Source organism: Chinchilla lanigera, unplaced genomic scaffold (genome assembly GCF_000276665.1).
Source record: "Chinchilla lanigera isolate Chin_1 unplaced genomic scaffold, ChiLan1.0 scaffold00103, whole genome shotgun sequence".
Taxonomy (NCBI): Eukaryota; Metazoa; Chordata; class Mammalia; order Rodentia; family Chinchillidae; genus Chinchilla; species Chinchilla lanigera.
This window is the reverse complement of record NW_004955504.1, coordinates 2,769,375-2,786,694: the sequence shown is the minus strand read 5'-3', so window position 1 is coordinate 2,786,694 and position 17,320 is coordinate 2,769,375. Positions and strand designations below refer to the sequence as shown.

Sequence of the window (17,320 nt, the reverse complement as noted above, 5' to 3'; positions counted from 1 at the left end):
TCTCTCTCTCTCTCTCTCTCTCTCTCTCTCTCTCTCTCTCTCTTTCTTTTCTTTCTTTCTTTGCCTCAACCTTTGAATTAGCATTTGTTTTCAAAAAGTGCTGAATCTTTACATTGAAGAACAGTATTTAGAACAGAAGATCGGGGTACTGAGTGTTTGTTATTACTGGGGTTCCAGTGCTTCCCCACCAAATAAACATGTACAACCCCATGAAGACACATATCCTGACTTTCTCCTCTCTCTTCCTCCTCTCTGTATGTACATGTGTGTGAGTGTGTGTGTATGTGTCTGTGTGTGTGTGTGTGTATGTGTGATCCTAAGCATGAGTTCATACCACTCTCCAGCTCCAAAGTACTGCATAGAAGCAACATTTAAAATGACAATACTTCTGTTTGCCTTGGCCTGTCTCATGGGTTCTGCACTGAAGTAAGGCAAACACATATCTAACTGTGAATCTCAGAGCAAGAAATGCAGTGAAATTTCCATTTATCCAAGTGTGTGCCAGACCCTTAGTCAGCAAAGTCTAGATACCAAATGCCTCACACTTAGACCAACTGCAGTTCTCTGTTTCCTCCCATACTCTGCTGAGTGTTGGCTTTTCATTGCCTTTGTACAAGACCCAGTAGGACTTCCCACACTGTTGGTACTGACTCGTACTTATTCAGAAATTGCCACTCTCCCTGTTGCCTTGCTGACCCTCATGTGTAGTAAATGCCGAAAGAGTGTGTAGTTCTACCCAAGAAGATGCTATTTGGAATAAGTCAATCATATAGAGTTTCAATGACTGCCTATGAAATATATCATTCATGGCTGACTTTGTACATTGTTATTCAGAGAAAAAAAGAATTGAACTGTTATAACATCATTCAAATAAGAGCCAGAGTGAGATTGAGAGGAATAATTGCTCTTTTTGAAGGGCTCCAAGTCTCAAGCGGCAGATACCTAGCTGACTGCACAGCTTTGTGGGCAGATTTGTTGCACAACTAACCTCCCTAGGTCTTGCATGTTAACCAGCTCTGGGGTCCTGGGTAAATCATCAAAGTTCTCATGTTTGCTGATCCCTGGTCTGAAATAAGAGCCAGGGAAGGACTTGGGTCCCAGGGACCCTGCACTTTGGGGTCCAGGAGCTTCTGTAGCTGAGGGGCGTGGGATTCTACCCCCACCAGCTCCTAACCCAGCACCTTCAGCTTTGGTTCTCCCTGGGCTATTTAACTTTTATTTTCTTTCTTCACAAAGGCAGGAGATGATGGCTTTCATTTCTCCTCCTCTGTTGGGATTACAGAAGAAGACAGATATGACGGAAGTGTCCAGTGATTTCCTGACTCTCCCTCCTTGAGTCTGCTTTAAACAGTGTCATACTGCTTACAAGTCTTCGCTCCGAAGAGTTCTCAGTGGCAGTAAATATTTGTCAAAAGCCATCCTCGCCTACCTCTGCTTCACAGGGACAAGCCTTCCATCCGTGTGCTGGTTCTCTTTGTATGCCTCGTTCTTGTCCAATTGCTCCAAAACATCTGACATTTCTCTCCCTCCCTTTCTCTCTGCCTCTCTTTTATAAAGGATTGAGTTGTGTTTTATTGTCTAATCCTTTCAAAGTGCTGTGTACCTTTCTAAATGATGGCACCCTCTGACAAGGCCAGGGAGATGAGTGTGTGGAAACCACATCAGAAGGGGCTGCAAAATCTGTTGTGACAACAGGGAAAGAATGCTAGGACTCCCTTAGCTTAGGGCTGAAAGCACCTTTGTTATGTTTCTGCAGGGAGAGAGAGAGGGTGGAGGCCTGGGAGTGTTTAGCCTGTCAATCACATTAGCATGGAAGAAATAATGCAAGATTAAGGAAAAGTGGAGGCCAAATCCAAAGGGAAAGGCATAAATAAAAGAAGCATTTGCATAGTTCTCAGTATCAGAATGGCTCTACATCATACACAGAGATGATTACAGCTGGAAAGGTGACTAATTTGTGCCTGAAGGAATGTAGCTGAGGTCACCAAAATTAGATTCCTGGCTTCCATCTTGGCTGAACAATTTTTTTTGAATACGGAATGTACTTTAAAGCAAAGATATATTCAGAGATTTTTTTTTTTTACTTGCTTCGTAAGGCGCTCATTTGCATTAGGTTGTCAAGAGTTATGACATTTAATGTTATTAATGTCACTTCCATTGTTCCAGTGGATCTCAGCTGCCTTCACCTACACAGTGTGTTTCTGATTACATGACCACGACTGGAGACCCCGAGGAGAGGCAGGAAGTACACGGCTCCATGCGGTGTGAGGGCCAGCTCCCGGGCGCCGGGTGTCACTCACTGCCATGACTCGGATGTCAGGAGTGTTATGCGTGTGCCTGTGAACACACACACACACACACACACACACACACACATCCCAGACATGCCAGCTGTTTCTATTCTAGGAATCCAGTCCAATTTAGCAAACATGGGGAGGAGACACTTGCAGAAGAAATTGTGTTTGGATTAAAAACAGATGAATTTCCCTCTACAAATAAATAACTGGGACAAAGAGGACCACAAAACAATCTGAAGATAAGAAGGGCAAATTTTGAAGGCAGGTGGATCTATCTTTTCTTAGAGTTTACAGTGAGAACTACTGAGATCTAACAAGGACTTTACATTACCTACTTGCAGAAATTTTTGACATAAGAAATACTCTAGTAATATAAATCAAATCTTTGAAAAGAATGATTTCAGTCATTTTAACTTGGAAAATATAAAAGAACTTTTTCTATAATTATATTTTCTATTTGAATAATCTTGAAGCACAAAAAGGTTTTGTTTACATCCAATCTTTAAAAATTATACTCAAGTAGTCCTAAAATTCTATTCTGAGCTAAAAATATCTTTATATATAATTTTTATTATTAAAAATATCAAAAGTTAAAAAGTAAAAAATGGATATAACAATTGTTCGAGTAGATATTTGCCATATTTTTATTTTTACCTTTCTAACTTTTTATCTCTATCTCCATTTGTTTAGATAGATAATAGATAAATAGATATTTAAGAGATGCAGATAGAAAAACAATTTGCTAGATCACACATTGCCAACTGTACCCAACATACCATTATCACAGCAGACAAGATTACAGTACTTTTCTAATATCACTTGGTCTTAGACCATTTAAAAATTTACTGTAGTTTTTCCCAAAATACCTTAAACCTGATTTTATCAAACTCAGAATCATGCCTGTCCATTGTTTGTTACAGAGCCTTTTTTCAGAAGTTTAGAATAGCTTTCTTCTCCTTGAAGACTTCTAATGTCTTCACCATGGCATTCACTGGCTTTTGAGGTGACCACTGCAATTGTTTTTAGCACCCTGTCTTCTGGATTTGTCGAATTGTTTCTTCATCGTACCATTTAACTTGTTTAACTTGTTTCCCTTGCTCTAGATTTCCCAGACAGTGAAGGTTAAGGCCACATGCACGGTGATATTTTTAGCAAGAAGAGTTCCTGTGTGATGTTATGAACTTGACATTTCTGCACATCAGAAACGCCATTGTGTCAGGTGGCTGTGTTTTAAGTGAAGCTAAATGTAATCACTTGGTTAAGGTGGTGACAGCTTCTCACCTGTGATATTTAATATCCGTTGGTGGCACTGTCTGAATCAACAACTTCACTGGAGGGCTACAAAATTATTTTTAATTATATCATTGCTTCTGTATTTATCAGTTGGTGCAATTGTGGGAAGAATAGCTTTGTCTCATCAGCTGGGGTTGGCTACACTTTTACCTTAGATATCTGAGGAAGGAATTAACCCTTCCAGGACTGTTCTTCAGGCTATGGCTTTGATGCAGGGATCACCTGCATCACTACACTTAATGAGTTTGCTTATTTTCCCCTATATTCATTTGAGGAATCACCAGATTTTTTCTCAACGTACTTCTCCATTGCAGTCATTGTTTTTGGCTGAAGCCGCTGATGCCCCAATTTGGTCAGACTGAGGCCCTCAGTCATACTCAAGCATGCTTTGTTCTTTGCGTGGCCCCATTTTCCTTCCGTCACTGGGCACTTCTTCCGCTGCAGAGCTTAACGGGCTGCCAGCGGAACTCCAGCCCTTGCTAGGAGGACTGGCAGTCAAGGCAGCGCAGGGGAATAAGATGTGCTCGTTGCTGCAAGTGACTTTGCTCCGAAGCTGCTTCCATAGCTTAAGCTGGGAAAAGTGCGTATTTTTAAAATAAAAGATCAACTCAGCTATCCAAACAAAGCTTAATGTTAGGAAGTATTTTTCTTATCTGTCTTGATGATCTGTTTTTGTCTACTTTTCATGTACTGCAATTCTTGTTCATAATATCATTAATATGTTTGCTTATCTCTCTTGCAAGCTACCTACTCAAAGTTATGAAACCATCAGCATCATCATTAAAAACAGAACAACTGATTGAATATTATGACATGTTTGCAGTATTTTTATTCTTTGAAACATATCCTGTTGTGTGTGTACTATCATAACATGTAAAAATAAATCTGGTTATGTCTTATCTATGCAATGATGTTAGCCATCTAATATACAAACATGTTTATTTTCATTACATTTAATGAGTAATGGTTGATATTAAACTTTATTTCATTTGTCAGGATGTGAAACATAGATAGGATCAAAATGTCAAAATGTGTTAAAAATCATACACACAGATGTGTAATATTGATCCTTAACTACCTAGCTCTATGAATAGCCATTTCTATCTGCATTGGGTTGTACTTCCACTGTTTCTTTTTAAACAGTAAATTTATTTTTAACCTACCTTCTTATATAACATGCATAAAATATATCACCATGAGTATGCTCTTGTATCACTAACTTTATTGTCAACCTAAATATACGGTGCCTATCACTCAGTTGTACTCATATTGTCGCTAAGACAGTACTACCCTGAGTGCAGTGTACTGCACTTTTGTTTTGACAAGTAACCCCATTTAATGGTGTATTGCTTTCTCTTTTTCACATTTGTAGCTACGAATCCAATTTTCTTTTCTTTCCTTTTACATGACTTGGACTTTATTCCCGGAGGTTCATGCATAGCACAATTGATGAGGTTTAACATTCTCATTACAATATATTTTAGAATTAATTTTTCTGAGTCAAAATTTCCTGGAAGATGATAAGTTTCTCCCAGTATACTAACTCAAGTTTTATTTTACTTCAAAAAAGGGTACATGTGTGTGTGCTTGTTACAGATTAAATACTAATTTTATCTCACTGATTTTTCCTTGATGAAAACCAAGAATCAGGAGGAGAAGGTGGCATGTGGCACTTATACCTCTGCCGGATCCTCTTTGCATACTGCCTACATCTTTTATTTTCTGTTTCTCTGAGGATATTCCTAATTCCATTCAACTTTCTTAGCTATTTGATTGTATTATCTATTTTTAGTCTATGCTTTCAGCTACATACACTATCCCTCAAGCACACTGTTATTCAGACTTAATTTCTGGCTCATCTCTGTGCTCCATATTTCTCCCAGCTGTTTTTTCTGAGAGTGAGGGACTCCTCCTCTGCCTTTCTCTTTTCCGCTTGTTAGTATCATCATACACGTTTGAAGTTCTTCATTAGGAGATCTCTCATTTCTGCATTTGTGCAAATAGCCATGGTATCTAAAGTATTAATTGGTTTGTTGTTCAAGTTTCCTCTGCTTCTTAGATGTTTTGACTGTGTGTGTGTGTGTATGTGTGTGTATGTGTGTGTATGTGTGTGTGTGTGATCTCACATTCTGTAGTTTAGATGCTCACTTTCTGGCTTCTTTTGTTTTGTTTTCTTTGGTTCTAGAGCACCCTTGTCACTGACTGTGTTATAGTCAAATTTAAAATAAATAGAGGCTGAGCTATAGATAGCTCACAAGAAGAGTGCATGCTTAACAGGTAAATAGCCCTGGGTTCAGTACTCAACAACAATAACATAAAATAAACTAAGGAATGAATGCATTAATTTATAGTTTTATTCTTCTGGTTTTGGGACATTATCTTTCTTCAATTCTTTATTATTTCTTTTTATCACTACTTTAAGGGCAAATCATAGAACACCTAGCTTTATATGTTCAAAAAGAACAACTAAGCAGAAAGTTTAAAAATATTCAACACAAATGTACTTAAGTATATAGTTTTGACATTTTAAATTGAATAGACAAGTTAAATGAAAGGGTAGAATATACATCTTAACTAGTCCTGTAATGAACTTGGATAGAAATGTTGAAAAGACAAAAGTAAGAATGATGTAAAAGGTATACATAGTATAGTCAATAAGCTTTATCTAAAAATGTATAAACTATATTTATTCAATACATAATATACATTTTGTTATAATTTCAAGTACACCCTGAGTCAGACAATAAAAGAATAACCAGTGTTTTCTGAATAACTGAGAGCGTAGTTTGCTTCTCAGCCTCAAGACAATAACAGTAACATGACTTTTTAGGTATCTGAAAACCTACAAAGTTAATTAATAAATTACACATGTGATGAAGAAAAAAAAATAGATGAATTATAAATATATTCTGGTGAAATCATAAAAAACTGTAGGCATGTAGGATTTTGAGAACATTTAAAATGGAAACTGTACATTTTCTATATACATATATATGTAATTTAAGTTAGAAATATAATAAAAGAACTAATCAGACATCTTCAAAATAGGCAAAATATATTAAAATCATAAAAAATAAGTACTACAATCTTAATAAAGACCAGGATATAATCATACTATAACACAACCAGAATATAACATGAAATATATGAATATGCAATGAAATATACATTTAAATATTGATGTATTAATATTAATAAAGTAATGGATGCAAATTTAATAATTTAAAAATCTTAAAAAGAGTTGACTGGAGATGTCATATGGATAAAATAGTTTTGTCAGAAAACTGCAGGTAAAATAAAAGTGGTTTATTCCTTCTCTTTTTAGAAATCTCCCAAATATACAAAAACATAATGAGTGAGAACATCCACCACAAAAACAGACAGCTGAGGCACATGGGGCGTTTTCATTTCATCCTCTCCAGAAAGCTCTGCTTGGGCTTTTCTTCCTCTGTAAGAGGCGGTGCAGCCAGAGAATTGCAAGGCCGGGCGTGCTGTCTGGGTCACTTTTCTGTCACTGAGCCACAGTGCTCAACACTCGCTCGCAGAGCAGGAGAAGTTTATTTTGGCTCACGGTTTTTGAAGGGTCCAGTCCTTAGCTGGCTCCAAGGCAGGTTGAATAAGGTAGAATGGTCTAATAGGAAAGCTGCTCCCATCCTGGCAGCCAAGAACCAGGGGTGAAGGGAGGAGTGGCAGAGAAAGGTGCACCTTCCCGCGGCACAGCCCCAAGGCCTCAGCTCCTAACAGTGCGTTTGGCTATGGGTTCACTAGTGAACGAATTCACTTATGAGTACAGTGACCCATCAATCCAGTCACCTTCCATACACGAGTATTTTGGGGGACACTTTAGACTTAAACTGTAACATTCCACCCATCATCCCAAAAGACCCATGTCTGTCTCTCTATACAAAATGCCTTTAGTCCATCTCTATGTGTTAGCAAGCTTTTAAAAGTTACAGCATTGCTGAAAAGTCTATTTTGAGACATAAGGCAAACTGTTAACTGTAACCTCTGCAAAAATCAGGAAAGAAAGTTAAACACTGCCAATGTACAATGCCACAGGGCAAATATCCCCATTCCCGCAGAGCAGAACAGGGCAATAACATAAATGGGATGAAAGCAAAAGCCAGGGAACACATTAAATTCTGTGGCTCTGGGACTAGCAGTTGGGCCAAACTGTGGTGTAACGGGAGGTCCAACCGGCCCGGGTGGCTCTGCCTCTGTGGCATTGGCTGTTGCTGCCCTCATGACCTATTTCTGGGGTGGCTCTGCTCACTCCCTGTGGCTTTACTCAGCAGACCTTCCGTGTTGGTGACTTTAACGGCTTCCTAGGTTTTCCACTGCATCTTCACTTTCATTCTCACAGCTTCCCGCACTGCCCTCTCAGAGACACAGTGAACATGGAGAGCTAGGTCTGGACTAGAACATCCTGGTCTTCCTGCAGATGCATTCACTGTGTTTACCTGTGAGGAACAAACTGACCACATTAAATACATAGGGGGTTGCTTTTGTCAAGTAATGGGATTCTGAAGGTGGAGGCATGTAATTGCTGGAATTTAATATGGTTTCATACTTTTACTTCATAGCTTCAAATGGGTGCTGCAGCTACCACCATCACAGTCGTTTTGCAGACAGGAAATAAAGAGAAACATATAATTATCCCATCCTAGTTCAGATAAATTTTGCATCAGGAAACTGAAAATTCTCCTGGAAATTTCTAGCTTTCATACCATTGGACAGAACTGCTTTATAAGGTTAGCCACATTTAGGTAGAAGAAAATTTGGAAATTAGTGTTTCTTCGTTTTGATTGTTTTTCTTTTTTTCTTTGTTTTACCTTTTTTCTAAACTATTTTTTTTAAAGCTATAGACAAAAAGACTCTCTGATAACAAGACAGAGGAGAACAATGGAGAATGGAGAGTCACCACCATCAGTCTCTGCCATGAGAGGGCCAGAAATTTTGATTTCATTATTTGTGTGCTAGGGAGCCTTCCACTGGTTTTAAGTCACAAACAGCATGATTCTATTAAACTTTTGCTCCAGTACTTTGTTTGTTGAATGTAGAATAAGTTGTAGGTAGACGGGAGAGGGACGCAGGACAGCTAGACCTGATGACAGACATCCTGGTGAGAATCAGTGGTGGCTGGAATGTTAGGAAATGAATGGAGGCAGAGAAAACTGGAAAGAGTAAGAAAATGTGCTGAAGAGAAGCAGCACTTGCTCTTGGGGAAGGGAAAGATGACTTCCAAGTAGACTGAGCCCTAGGGATTTCACCTGAGAAGCTCTAGAACCTCTGTGGTGGAGACAGAATTACAGGAATGGGTGGTGGCTATCAGGGTGCTGTTAAAATTTGCTATGTGGGAGATGCTATTAGACACCCAGGTGGAATTTCCATTCAGTAGTGAATTGTCTCCCCTGTCTGGAGTCTGAGAACAAAGCAGGTAGGAAAAATGCAAGAACTCTTCCAGGAGTCAGAGATCCAGGGCTCTCGACACAGAAGGGGCCAGCATGTCTATTATGATTTATGTCTAGATGTCCCCTCCAAAGCTTCCTGTGCTCATAGGTGGGTTTTTGGGAAGTGATTGGATCATGAGGGTGTGAAACTTAGGTGTAGTAAGTTTATGAGCTTATAGGTAAATGTCCTGGTCAAAGGTGAGGGCTGGTAGCAGGAGGTGGGTTACTGGGGAAGAGTATCTGGGCGGCCTGGAAAAGAGTATCTCCCTTCTCCTCTCTGATTTCACTCTCCCTGCTTCCTGCCACAATGCCATGAGCTGTTTCTCCTCTATAATGACCCTCTGCCATGCCAGGATCCCTTGGAGCCAGTGAAGTGTGGACCAAAACCTCTACAAACTATGAGCCCAAATCAGCCCAACTTCCTTTAAGACATGGGTGTCTGAACAATGAGAAATATGACCAAGACCAGGTCCTACTCAGCATTCCCAGCAGCTGGACACAGTTCCCACCATGATTCTGCTGAGAAATGCACCATCCCTCTGCTGTCATGATTTTCTCTTATGTGGACAGCACATTCCTTGCTTTGCTGAGCCAGCGTAGCTACCCACTGGTCTTTGCACAAGGAAAGCTTCTAAACCCTGACATTCTCTTTACCACCACCAGTAATAAAAAGACTAACAATCATCTAGACATTTAAGCACCATCCACTAAAATTAACCATTGAGGAGCCCTGATGAGGCACTAGGGAGGAGAGATACCCTACCTACTGCCCGTTAGTCAATGAGGAAGCCTCAGTGAGTCACACGGGGGGGTGGGAGCGACTCTACTTATCACCTCCCTGCTACCACAGGAGCCTCCACCTGGAGGACCCAGGTGCCTGGCCCATGCCCTTACACCAAAGGACTGGTAGCCAACACAGGAAATGCTGGGGACATGGCATCTGGCTCTTCCAGAGGAACCCAGGATAAATCCACTCTAACAAGGGGAAACACATTGAATACAAGCTCCTAATTTGTAATTGGTTCTGTTATATATAACAAGAGACTTTGTTCTTATGCTCTAAAAGACAAAAACAATAATTACCCAGTTTGTCAATGTTTAAATTGTGCTTGATACTATCATTATTGCTAATTGCACTACCCTAATAAGTTATTCTTCCTTGTGTAACAATATTGAGAAGCTATGGGGTAATAACCTCAATATATTCTACACCGAGAGACTGGGGACAGAGCCAAACAGAAGCCAATATTCCACTCTCAATTACCTGGGAAGGTAGGGTCTTGAGACAGAAGCAAACCAAGAATCTGCTATACACAGAAGATATTTGTGAAGAACAGACTTTTCCTAGGAATACCTTGATAATAGTGATATAGTTATCTCCTACCAAAATTCACAAGGATCATCACAGAAAGCAAAATAAAAATTTTTTGAAATAGACAAAGGAGCAAAATGCAATCTCATATTAAGACAAAGGAGCAAAATGCAATCTCAGACCTCCAGGCTACCCAGAACAAGTCCAGGAGACATTGACATAGAAGAAATTGGCAAAATTGGTCAAAATATATATAAAAAAACTTTTAATCGTTAACTGTTTATATCTGGTAATCTGAGCAACTTATGTGACAACAACAATTTGCATTATAAAAACCACCGGTGAATTCCTACAATCCTGTCTAGTGAAACTATGTGTTATCTCTAATATTCTTTTAAATTATTATTTTCTTATTCTCTTTAATAATTTGGGTTTTTTTTGGTTTTTTTTTTGGTTTTTCTCCAGTACCGGGAACCGAACTCATGACCTTGCGCTTGCCAGGCAGGCGCTTTGCCGCTGAGCTAAATCCCCAGCCCCTCTCTTTAATAATTTGATCAATCTTGCATTCTTACATCTGGAAGTCTGAGCAAATTCATTGAAGATAACAATATGTAATATAAAAACCACTGTTAATCCCTATCATTTGGTTTGAAATCCCATATCATTTTAAATGTTCTTGCATTGTTTTGTTTGTATTTTGCTATTGTTCTTTTTTTGTACTATTTTTTAAATAAATAAATAAATAAATTTTAAAAAGAAAAATTGGAAGTCACACACCAGAAATTTCTGAAATGATAGCAACTGAAGTAAAGAAACAACACTGGGAGGCTATAGAGGAAATCAGATCAGAAATAATCTCTTAGGTAAAAAAAGAAATGACAATGACAGTGAAAGAATTGCTGAACATATCTAAAGAAGACATAGATTAAAAAAAAAATAGAGCACAGGAAAATGATGGAAACCTTGAATTAACAATACAGGAAAGAATTAGGATGCATGAAACAGATTCAAAGAGATATCCAGGAAATTAAAAATTCCATTGAAAGCTGGCCAAACTTCTTGAATGAAACTGAAGACAGACTTTCAGACCTTGAAGACAGGATTGCAGCTAGCGATCAAGAAATGAAAGGTCTCTTAAAAATAACAAGTGGGGCTGGGGATTTAGCTCAGCGGCACAGCACCTGCCTTGCAAGGGCAAGGACGTGAGTTCGATTTCTGGTACCAGAAGAAAAACAAACAAAAAATAACAAGGAACCAGGAAATAACAATTCAACAGATGCAAAATGACAAAACAGTGTAACAGTGTAAAACTGAGCTCAACCACCAGCAGAGTGAAAAGCAAACCCACAAATGGAAATTTTAGCCAACTCTCTCTCATACAAAGGACTTCTATCTAGACAATATAAGTAATTTTACAAATTACACCCCCAAAATTTAAAGACCCAGTCCAAAAATGGGCATTTGAGATGAGTATACACTTCTCGGATGAAGAAATACAAATGGCAAATAAATATATGAAAAAAATGCTCAACATCCTGGTCATTCGAGAAATGCAAATTAAAACAACATTGCAATTCCATCTCACCCCGGAAAGAATGGCTATCATCAAAAAATCAACTAAGAATAAATGCTGACAGGGCTGTGGGGAAAAAGGAACTCTTTTCCACTTTTGGTTGGAGTGTAGACTGGTACAGCCACTGTAGAAATCAGTGTGGAGATTCCTCAACAAACAAGGATTAGAAATCCTTTTCAACCCAGCTATTTCTCTTCTGTGTATTTTCCCAGAAGAACTAAAAACAACATACTACAACAATATAGGTGTACCCATGTTTACAGTAGCACAATTTGTAATAGGCAAATCTTGGAAACAACACAAATACCCATTAATCGAGGAATGAATAAAAAAGATGTGTTACTTTTATACAATGGAGTCCTACTCAGTTATAAAGAAAGGTAAAATCAAGGCTTTTATAAGTAAATGGATGCAACTGGAGACCACACTCATAAGTGAAATAAATCAGACCCGACTGTGTAACCATCATATTGTCTCCCTAGTATAAGAACCTCAAAGAGTAAATAAGATCCAAAAGGTACAATGGATACTGTGAAAGGGAAAGAAACTCTCCAAAGAAAAGAACAACTGGGATGGTGGAAAGGAGAAGAGAAAGAAGGGATAATATATGTACAAGATAGCTAAGATAATGGTACTACTAGTTGCTGTTAGTTCATTGAAAGGAACAGTTAGCGTTTATATTGTTTGATCAATCTTACAAGTCTATACCTGGTAATCTGAGCAACTACTTTGAAAAGAACAATATGCAATATAAGAGCCATTATTAATTTCCTATCATTTTGTTTTAAAATTCTTTAGTTTTTATTTTTTATTCTCTTTAAAATTAAAAAATAAAATGAATCACCATGGCTTGCAGGTGATGTAGTAATTCAGAAGAGGCACCCAGTAGACTGACTTTGCTTTACAGTAGGGTTTGTACATTGCAAAGTCATTTCCCTCGGGTGAAACGCTGAAAAGGAGTCCATGGTGAGCAAATGCAACCTCATTCCAAAATCAGCTGTGAGTAACCGGAGAATGGGTGAAACATAGAGCGTGGGGTTCAGAAGTCAGCTGCGTGTGGGTGTTGGCTTCTAGATTTTGCTGGTGATAGCTGTATATAGAGGAGGGTCATTTTATTAAAAAAAAATACCACGAAGTATTCGAGTGTGATAAGGAAATGTATCACTAGGTTTCTGTCAAATGTATTTAGAAAAGTAGTTACTTGAACCACACTTCTCAAGTTTCTCAACATGTGTAATTGCTTTAAAAGAAAACAGAACATAAGACGACCCGCTTTCCCTGGGAATTTAAGATGCGTTCTTTTATTGGCTGTTCTTCTAGAATGAGCCAGCGGGTTAGGGTGAAGAGGTGCTGGCTGGTCCTAAATGGGCATCAATAAATGGCCACGTAAATTCAGCCATCAATATAACCATCTTTTGCTTACATTTTTTATATTTCTCCGTGTTCTCAACAAAATACTGACTAGGATTCAATGCCAACCAAGAGAAGGCTCTGAGCATGAGCTGTTGTTCGGAAGGAGAGGGTTCCTTGTTCCCCGGGTAGGCTGGGGTGCGTTAGCACTCCACTCACTAATTGTCCATGCAGAAGACACTGGGATGTCCAGGTGTAATTACTGCTTACAGCTCACCTGCTGCTAAGCGTCTTTGAATGACTCACTTGAGTGACTGTTTGTTGTTGGTACTGAAAAGAACTCCCTTGAAGAACGCAAAGCACATAATTACCAGCCTTTAGTGCAAACGCTTCTGGAGAATTTCTCAGCTAAACCCACTCTTTAGAGGTAAATAGCAAGGGGGCTTGTAATTAGATGCGCTGCTCTTTAGACATGAACCGACATAGATAATGCGAGATAATTAGCAGATAATTTTCCAGGTATTCCTGGCACTGAGCGCTAAAAGCAAAATTAAGTTAGGCAAAGCACTCTGAGAATCGCCCGTGGCCAGTGTGCTGCTGCTGTTAATTGGGAGGAGAGGGGAGCTCTGAGCTCTGGAATCTGAATTACCCTGCCTCACGTCCAGTCAGCCAGGAGGCCGAGAGTGGCCGACAGCAAGGAAGAGTTAGTAATTGAAGGGTGGCGTGGGATGCAGTTTGCTTCTTGGAAACAGTTTTCATTTTAATCCCTGGTTTGAATTCTGGCAGGGGAGGTGTTAGGCAGCACACATATGTCTTACATTTTCAGTCACCTGTTTCCTTTACTGACCTGCTAATTGTGACGTTCATCCACATGCTCTGAGAAACAGTTTGATGGAGGTGATGTGGAAGGATTCAAAAATCCCACGCAGGTTTCTTTTTAGGAATTAATAAAGCAACTTCAAGATTCCCTCAAAATGTTTCTGAGGAGAACACTTAATTACATATCTGTAATTTTAAAGAAATATGTAAAGATAGGAAGTGGGATAAGTGGAGCGAAGTAAAATAAAAACGCTGTGAGGGAAAAACCTGGGGAAACGCAAGACGCTTGAGGGCTGCAGTTTCTTAGGATGGCCCTGGCTGGTGCGGGTGAAAGACCCCCCCAATGCCCAGGCTCACACAGGCGTCCTGAAACATAGGCGTATCCGATGGCACCACCAGGGTACCTTAGTTCCAGTCCAGCATTAGCCCGAGCTTCCTGCGTGACCCAGGGCATAGGATTTCTCTTCTTGCTCTTTAGTTTTCCCATCCTTAAAAAGAGTAAAACCTGTGTCTCCACAAGGCATTGTTTGAAGGATCAAGTAAGATAATGTCTTAAGTGCTAAAATGACAGAATGTTGCTATGTAAATGTTGTGCTACTTGCAGGGCTCTTGTGGGTTAGGGAAGCGATGGAATTAAAACCTCAGATCAGAATCTGTTCAGTCAGATGAAACTGAGATAAATGTTTAAAGTACAGTGAGCTGTACTGTCAGCTCAAAATTAGGGACCTTGTCCCCTCAGTTTCAGAACCCTCTGTCCCAGTGGCTCGAGCATCCTGCTTTTTATTCCCCGACCCTGGCTCTCCTTCATCTTCACGTCCTTGGACTGAGGAACCTGTCTCCTCTGGCCCAGCTGGTTTCTGCTCTTTCCACTTCTTACACTCTCCTCTCTCTCCTGCCCTAGGAGGTGACACGGATTTCAGGGTTAATTGGCCTGTATTGCTGTACCCTTTCTTTCAAGCACTTCTGCTGCTAGTTTAGTCTCCAAATTCTATCTGATTGCTACACTAACCTTGAAATAATTAGGTCTATAAATTTGTGCTAAATTTGATACTAACTTGGACTCAATTCTAACACAGACAATGTAGGCACAGTATGCAGATTTTTAGTTACTGATGAAAATTTTCGGATCGACAACTTCCTGCCCTGCTTTGTTCTGCAGTATGTCCCTCCATGTGGAACATGGACCTCCGCCTCTGATTTGGGCACCTGATCCTGTGGGACACACAGGCCTCGAAGCCTGCTGACCTCGAGGACCATCACCTGCAAGGGCAGGTCAAGCAATTCCTGAACCACCTTTGTCTCATAATCCACAGAGGAAGCTGAGGATGGAGGCAGGAGCTTGGTGACCGAGGGGCAGAAGTCCGCTCTTCTAGGAGTCGCCATGCCCAGCTGGCTGTCGAGGTCTCCAAAGCAGAAGTGACAGTCACCGAGCCAGGCATGGGACAAGGTTCTCAGCAGAGCCACTGTCTGGGGAGACCCCACCTGGCCTGGTGGGTGCTGATAAGGTTCGTGGTGGGACATCTCCCTGTGGTGATGACACTGGAATCAGAGGACTCAGAGGTGGCCTCCTTATTTCTCAGGGTCCTCACGGGAGCTGGGGGAGCATCAGCCACGTCAGGCGTATCATTTGATGTAAAATCTGCCCTTTGTGTTAACAAAATACTTCCTGCATTTGTATCCAAGTAAGTTTTGGGATCACAACGAGTTTTTACACCAATTTCATCCCTCCAGTCAAAATGAAATTCAGTACTTTTACCATGGTTAAAGGGAAACAGAGCTGCCAGGACTATGTCAGAGGCATTTGCCACCTGCCAAGGTCACCTGGCCCCAGGAAGGGTGGGAGCTCCTCTGCCCAGATGCAGGCCAGTGGGTAAGACTGCCCTGTCACCAGCCATCCCTGTCACCAGCTTGGGCATGTTCCTTCCTCAGCAAGAGGGGGAGGTGGCTGGTGCAGGAGCCGCTGCTGCTGGGCAGGAAGAAACATCTGCCTGAGCTCATACTTGTCTCCAGTGGGAGGGCTCCTGGAGTCTGATGTTATACTACTTGGTCTCTAAGGAAGCAAGGATTTCACCGAGCCTATTTTTTCTTTCATGTTATGTATTGGATTTATATTATACTCAAGAGTAAAAGATTGGGCTGGAAATTCATGAGAACATTGGAGTTTGTGGACCGCGGATGCAGCTCAGTGGTAGTAGACTTTTGCCTAGCACTTGGGCAGCTGTAGTACTGCAAAAAAAAAAAAAAAAATTAGAGTCTTTGAGGGCTCTAATGAATCAAAAGGCATTGCCCCCCAACTTATGATGGGGTTCTGTCCCAATAAACCCATTGCAGATTGAAAACAGTGTTAAGTCAGAGATGCATTTAATATGACCACCCTCCCAAACATCATGGCTGAGGCTGGCCCACCTTGAATGTGCTCAGCACAACTCATCTTACCCCACAGCTGGGCGAACACATGAAACACAGACGACCTTGCTAGGAAAGATGGAGTAACCCATGTCATTTACTGAATGCTTTCACTGGAAGAAACCCAGACCTGGAAGACACTGGAGAGCGCAGGCTGCTTCCTCTCCTGAACTGGGGGCCAAGAAGGACCTGCAATTACCCCACACTGTGAGAGAACCACACCGGAATCAGACCGGTTATTGTTAACCTCAGGAAAGACCAACAGTTAACACTCAGGTGCAGTTGCTGTGAGTGCAAATCACTTTTGTGCCATTATAAACTGACACCATCTGTGTATCAAGATGGGAAGATCGTCCAGAGTCGCATCCGCTGGCTGTCTCTAAGGGGTGACCTCAGCAGCACCATCCTCTGGGGCCTCTGGTCTTGTGTGCTATTCCTCTTCCCAACCACATCTGCCACCAGGTGCCAGGAGACCAATTTTCAGGTCTGTCTTTGCAAAACTGAGATGAACTTAAAGCGTTGCTTGCCCTGACACCCACCTGTGCACCCAGCTCGCTAGTGAGCTGACATCTGACTGGCAATTCTTGGGTATCAATAACTAGCGGAGGGATGATTAGGGGATGCCGGCGTGAGGATGCCTGGGACAGCGACTCCCTGCTCTCTGAGCGCCGTCAGGTCCTCTTGGAGGACTTGCATGAAGTAAGCTGCACACAGGCTCTTCCTGTTTCTGCAGGGTGACACCCAAACTCATTCTGGAAACTCTTTTGTAAACATTCAGAAAATTGAAAAACTGTATTTAAAAGATGTCAGTCAATTAAAA

The 17,320-nt window shown here is 40.7% G+C and overlaps 1 long non-coding RNA gene across 1 annotated transcript in view; it reads left to right on the top strand.

Moving 5' to 3' along the window:
- Window positions 1–16,159, top strand: part of LOC102013630 — a 37,951-nt gene extending 21,792 nt beyond the window's left edge. Inside the window, exon 3 of the long non-coding RNA XR_001231542.1 lies at window positions 15,254–16,159. This is a non-coding gene — a long non-coding RNA (uncharacterized LOC102013630). The remainder of the gene's footprint in view (window positions 1–15,253) is intronic.
- Window positions 16,160–17,320: the final 1,161 nt, after the last annotated feature.